The sequence below is a fragment of the Ovis aries genome, chromosome 18 (genome assembly GCF_016772045.2).
Source record: "Ovis aries strain OAR_USU_Benz2616 breed Rambouillet chromosome 18, ARS-UI_Ramb_v3.0, whole genome shotgun sequence".
Classification (NCBI taxonomy): Eukaryota; Metazoa; Chordata; class Mammalia; order Artiodactyla; family Bovidae; genus Ovis; species Ovis aries.
Window position 1 is genome coordinate 13,321,569 of NC_056071.1, and position 6,863 is coordinate 13,328,431.

At 47.4% G+C, this 6,863-nt stretch overlaps 1 long non-coding RNA gene across 1 annotated transcript in view; it reads right to left on the reverse strand.

Annotated features, from left to right (window-relative positions):
* Nucleotides 1-1,352, reverse strand: part of LOC132658153 (uncharacterized) — a 61,923-nt gene extending 60,571 nt beyond the window's left edge. The window contains exon 1 of the long non-coding RNA XR_009597320.1: nucleotides 950-1,352. This is a non-coding gene — a long non-coding RNA (uncharacterized LOC132658153). The remainder of the gene's footprint in view (nucleotides 1-949) is intronic.
* Nucleotides 1,353-6,863: the final 5,511 nt, after the last annotated feature.

The following is a 6,863-nucleotide window of genomic DNA, read 5'->3' on the forward strand; positions in this document are numbered from 1 at the left end:
CCAAAGTATTGGAGCATCAGCCTCAGCAACAGTCCTTCCCATGAAGAATTCTGGATTGATTTCCTTTAGGATTGACTGGTTTGATCTCCTTACAGTCCAAGGGGTTCTCAAGAGTCTTTTCCAACACCACAATTCGAATTATAGGGATTAGTTACAGATGCTGAGAAGCCCCAAAAGCTATCTGCAAGCTAGAGAAGCAGGAAAGCCCGGGGTGCAATCCAGCCCAAGTTCAAGGGACTGAGAATCAAGGGCCAGTGGTCAGAATCCAAAGGCAGAAAAACCAAGACTGCCAGCGTCTAAAGGCAGGAGAAGCTGGATATCTCGGCTCCAGCAGAGAGCAAATTCACTCCTCTCCAACCTTTTCGTTCTATTCAGGTCCTCAGCAGATAGGAAGACGCCCACCAGCACTGGTGAGGGTTAACTTCTTACCCAGTTCCCTGACTCTAGCCCTTCTCTTCTGGACACGCTGTCACAGACACAATCAGAGAAACCATTTCCCCAGCAACCTGGGCATCCCTTAGCCCAGTCAAGTTGACAGAAAGTCACCCATCATACACTCACTCAGTCATTCAACAACCACCTGTCGATTCTGACTATTCCTCCCTCACCAGCCAGGAGCCTGAAGACTGGTCTAGAACACAGACCCTACCCTCTGGGGTCAGTACACACCAGCAAAAGAGAGAAACAGATGGGGAAAAAAAAAAGAGAGAGAGAACCAGCAAGGACCTACTTTTAGCACAGGGAATTATATTTAATATTTTGTTAACCAGTAAGGGAAAAAATCTGAAAAAGAATACATACATAAAACGGAATCACTTTGCTGTACGCCTGAAACTAACAGAAACCCATAAATCAACTGTACTTCAATTAAAAAGCGTGACTCTCCAGATTGAAAGCTTAAGCAGTCATATGAACAAAGAATACTGAAGAGGGGGTGATAAATGTTTACCTGGTGCACAGCAGGGACTCCACATGATCTCAGACAAAGAGGGAGCAGTCCTCCTCTTCCAGCTCACACAGAAACATCTGGACACAGCTTGGGGATACCACATTTTGACCTCAGGCGCTTTGTCTGGCTCGATCCATGAGCCGGAGAGTTAGCAATACTCCAGCCCAGACCTTTGGGGCTCTGTTGACTTGGACTACAATGGGTTTGACGTGGTAAAGCCCGAGACAAATTTAGGGGAGAAAATTCCCCCTGCGAGCCCATCTCAGACCAAGATACTGAGCATCAGAAACAGAATTTTTTTTAATCTGAAGCTCTGTGAAGTGAAAAAAACTGAGGCAGCATAAATCTCAGGGAGAGCACCTTTTAAACAAGATAGCCCAGGAGAAGTTAGGGTAATGATGCTACAGCAGAGTTCAAAAATAGATCCATGATCTCAAATGAATTGGATAGAACGATGGACAAAAATAGTTCAAAAGGTCTTCAGCAGAAGCTTCTCAGAATGAGGGCAATCAGACTTTGGGAAGCAAGTTCTAAAATGGTGTTTGTTCCCTTGACAGCAAGCAGGTAAAGCCTTGGGGGAAGTGTAGCTTTCCAAACCCCAGGGAACAAACTGGAGGTCACTCTGGAATTATTTACACTTCCTGGGTGGCTCTAGTAGTAAAGAACCCACCTGCCAATGCAGGAGACCCAGCAGACCGCAGGTTCGATTCCTGGGTCAGGAATTCCTTGGAGGAGGGCATGGCAACCCACTCCAGTATTCTTGCCTGGAAAATCCCATGGACAGAGGAGCCTGGCGGGCTATCGTCCATGGCGTCACAAAGAGCTGTGCACAACTGAAGGACGTGCGCACTTATCAGGGCCAGTTTTAGCAAGGATGATTTAAACCTAGAGACAGCCCCAGCATCCTTTAATCTCCATCTCCACCAACCTTCCCCTGGCACATTTCTCAGAAGATCCATTTACAGGCCACAAAGTGACCCAACATCAGTTGCATCTTTGGTCCAGAAAAAAGCTCTCTGCCCAAAACCCTTATTTAAACTTTGTCCCAAATATCTCACTTTCTGTTAAAAAAAAAAAAGTTGTTTTAGCTAAGACAACTTGTAACTGAAACCGCTATTTCTAATTTTTGCTAGAGAATTATTGACTGATTGGTGCATCCAAAAGCTGGTTTTAGCCAGTTCTGGCCTCAGGGGGATGTGCCCCACCCCCACCCCCACCCCCACCTCACTATGTTCCAGGCACAGGACTGTTTCATCACCAACCCCAGGCTCTGAAAAGCCAAGCCTTCCCTATAAATTCTGAAAGAAAAGACTGGCCTGGGTGACTGCATCACCCCAGCCCATGTTCCCAGACAACCCACAGGCATCTTGTTCTGCATATGTCTCCGCAAAGGCTCAACACTGAGGACCTGCCAACAGCTGAAAGTTATAAATAGGACAGTTAGGGAGGCTGGGGGTGGAGGAGCAAAATCTAATAAGCATTCAGATGCAAGGGGCCAAGAAGGCTCTTTGGAGGGACAAAGAAGGAAAATACCATGGTATGCTTCTAAAACCAAACAGAACAGTTCAAGCAAACTTCATCCATCTGATCTGTTGGTCTCGGGGATTGACTGTTAAGAGGGATTTCTCTAATGCAGTGATGTCCCTTGGGGAATGTCACTTCCTCAGGTAAGATCCTATTCGGCTATGTGGCCAGGGGTGGGAGTGGGGGCACCGATGAGCCCTCTAGAACAGGAGTTCCACAGGAAATGTAAACTGGAGCTTGAAGCAGGACCTTAAGGTGGGATGCCCATGGTAGGGCCAGTGATTAACACTGGGGTGACCGGCAAACATCTGTTACGATGCTAATCTCCCCCCCTAGGTCCCAGCTCCATCTCCACCCTGCATGCTACCCCATCCCCAGTGCCAACTACAGTGCCTGGTGCATCGCTGGCGCTCACCATTTTATGTACTTCCTCACTCCATCGTGCGTGTTTTCCTGGTGGTTCAGATGGTGGAGTCTGCCTGCAGTGCAAGAGACGTGAGTTCAGTCCTGGGATCGGGAAGATCCCCTGGAGAAGGAAACGGCAGCCCACTCCAGTACTCTTGCCTGGGAAACCCCATGGACAGAGGAGCCTGGCAGGCTAGAGTCCATGGACTCACAAAGAGTCGGACATGACTGAGCGACCAGCAGAGGCCCAGGCTCCACCACGTGTCCTCGGCACTCAGAGCTCTCACTGCGCTGAGATTCTGTGTCCCCTTCTGTTCCTCTTGGGCATTTTAAAGGCTCATCTTAGCTTCATAGCCCAGCTCCTCACAGACCACCTGGCTCGCTCATGGAACAATTGAATTGCCCTAAGAAAGACACGCATAAGTTAAAGAAGATCCCTGGTATGATGCTCTTCTACATTAACAATTGAGGATTTCTCTGTTTCTCCATGACGTCATATATTCCTTCCTTACCAGTATCTTCGGCTTGGGAAATATATGAGTCATCTGTTCCCTTTATAAAAGGACCCGGGAGAGCTGAACTGCAGGAATAATGAGCAGCTGTGTGAAGCAGAAGCAATCCTCTGGTATCTTTCTCAAATCGCTTCCTTAGGCATTGTTTCCTGATGTATCAGGGCTGGGGAGTTTTTCCTGCTTGTAAGCGTCTCCACTCTGGGACCACCCCCCACTTCCTCTTACAAGAATGAGACTCTCTGGGATCTTAGGATCCACCTTGAGGCCCAGGAAGCAGATTCTTCCTTTTGTCCCCTGACAACAGTGAGGCTCATTCTCAGACCCAGGCTGTGAGCGATGCCTGATTCCAGGCTTGCCCGCAATCCAGGGAGCCAGTGTCCTGGATGTCAGTTCCCCTCGCTCCACGCGGCTTCCCCACTCCCTGGAGGAAGCCGAAACATCCAACACACGTAGAGCAACACTGGCGTGCCAGCGCTCCCCCAGGCCTGAAAAGACTGGAGGGCGTGACCAAGGAGAGAGGGGCAGATGCATTCAGATCTGCCCCTCAATCAGAGGGCAGGAGGGCCCACGGATTTCCCCTGTGCTCTTCACATTACAGCTTAGTGTAAGGAATTCAGCTTTAATCGCCACCCAGTACATACTCACACGTATTCTGATAGTTTTATGTGTCAGCTTGGCCAAGATACAGTCCCCAGGGATTCAAACACAAGCTAGGTGTCCCTGTGAGGGTTTTCTGGAAATGAGATTAAAGTCTATCATCAGTTGTTTTTCTTAAAACTTTTGTCCACTTTATTTTTTCTCATTTAAATTAATTTATTTATCTTAATTGGAGGCTAATTACTTTTTACAATATTGCGGTGGTTTTTGCCATCCATTGACATGAATCAGCCATGGGTGTACATGTGTTCCCCATCCCCAACCCCGCTCCCTCACTTTATTTTTTGATTGAAGTATAATTGATTTACAATGTTGTGTTAGTTTCAGGTGTACACCAAAGTTATATATATTTTTTTGAGGGGGGAGGCTCCAAAATCACTGCAGATGGTGACTGCAGCCATGAAATTAAAAGACGCTTACTCCTTGGAAGAAAGGTTACGACAAACCTAGATAGCCTATTGAGAAGCAGAGACATTACTTTGCCAACAAAGGTCTGTCTAGTCAAGGCTATGGTTTTTCCTGTGGTCATGTATGGATGTGAGAGTTGGACTGTGAAGAAGGCTGAGCGCCAAAGAATTGATGCTTTTGAACTGTGGTGTTGGAGAAGACTCTTGAGAGTCCCTTGGACTGCAAGGAGATCCAACCAGTCCATTCTGAAGGAGATTAGCCCTGGGTGTTCTTTGGAAGGAATGATGCTAAAGCTGAAACTCCAGTACTTTGGCCACCTCGCGCAAAGAGTTGACTCATTGGAAAAGACTCTGATGCTGGGAGGGATTGGGGGCAGGAGGAGAAGGGGACAACAGAGGATGAGATGGCTGGATGGCATCACTGACTCGATGGACGTGAGATTGAGTGAACTCTGGGAGATGGTGATGGACAGGGAGGCCTGGCGTGCTGCAATTCATGGGGTCGCAAAGAGTCGGACACAACTGAGCGACTGAACTGAACTGATATATATATATATATATATATATATATTCTTTGTCTGGAGAAGGAAATGGCAACCCACTCCAGTATTCTTGCCAGGCAGATCCCATGGCAGGCTATAGTCCATGGCGCCACAAAGAGTCAGACACAACTTAGTGACTCGCCAACAAACAATACATTCTTTTCCAGCTTTTTTTCCCTTATAGGTTATTACAGAATATAGTTCCCGGGATGCACAGTAGGTCTCTGCGGGTGATCTATTTTATATACCGTAGTGTGTATCTGTTAATCCCAAGCTCCTAATTTCTCCCTCCTCCCTTTCCACTTTGGTAACCATAAGATTGCTTCTGTCTGTGGCTCTGGCTCTGTATCATATTTTTTTAGATTCCACATATAAGTGATCCCATGTGATACCTGTCTTTAAATAAGGATAATCGGAGTGGTCTGGATCCATCAGCTGAAAGGCCTTAAGGGCAGGGCTCAGACTTCCCTTAAAGAAACCTAGTGTTGCGGGGAGAAGTCAATTCCGACTCCACATTGAAACTGTTTCTTTGACTTATTTTCCGTTGCTCTTCTTAGTATAATCACACATAAAGGTCTGCCTCAGAGGGTCCCGCCCCTCTGCCTGACTGTTACACTGAAGCGCCTTTGCTCAGAACCCTGTCCACCTGTAGACAGCAGGAAGAAGAAACCAACACAGCCCCCTGCCTGAGGCTTGCCATCCTAGGAGATATTCGCGAGATTAATGGCCTTTTCTTCACTTTGTTTCCTCATCTCCGATCCATAAAAGGACTTGGCATCCAGATCCCAGCAATGGTCATTTTGAGGCGTCATTAGCCGGCCATCTCCCTGGTCAGCTGGCTTCTGAATAAAGTCTATTCCTTGCGTCAGCCCCTCGTCCATTGGATTCACTGGCCCGTCGTGCAACGAGCAGGGTGAGCTGGCAGTAACACCGCCTGTGCACGGAAGCTTCAGCTTGTGCCTGAGAGCTCCAGCCTGTCCTGTGGGTCTGAGAACTGCCTAGGCAGCCCCTACAGTTCTGTCAACCAGCTCTCCAAAATCAGTCAATCTGTAGATAAAGACGGGCTTTCCCAGCGGCTCAGGGGTATAGAATCCGCCTGCAGTGCTGGAGACACGGGTTTGATCTCTGGCTCAGGAAGATCCCCTAGAGGAGGGCATGGCAACCCACCCAGTATTCTTGCCTGGAGAGTCCCATGGACAGAGGAGCCTGGCGGGCCACAGTCCATAGGGTCACAAGAGAGTCAGACACGACTTAGCGACTAAACAACAAATACATAAAGACACATATATATACAGATACGTATTTATATACAGATACCATTATGAATGCTGTTTACAGATAGAAATCAATAGATAGACACACACATCTACTGGTTCTGTTTATCTCATGGACCCGATTGCTACCCATGCGTCTTGTGCAGGCCTAACATCATTTCCTTCTGCCTCGGATCATTTAATGTGTGTGTGTGCGCTAACTCGCTTCAGTCACGTCCAGCCCTTTACAACCCTTTGGACTGTAGCCCACCAGGCTCTTCTGTCCATGGGTGTATACACCTACAAATAAGTGGATACTCAAGACACTACTTATTCTTCCTATTTATAATGAACTTCTATATATTCGATGTTGGTCCAGACCTCGAAATCAATTTTATATATTATTAGAGGATCATAAGTTGCCACTTGAGAAACTATACTATAATGAAACTTCATACACCCCCCTGGGAGGTCTGGGAATTAGAAAAGATAACTTCCTCAAAGGAATTACGGAGGGAAAATGTACCCAGACTATAGCTATGGTCCCACCCATATCACATATGAGCACGGCTCTGCAGGGCAGCCTCTGGAAAAGGGGGATCCCTACCTCCAGG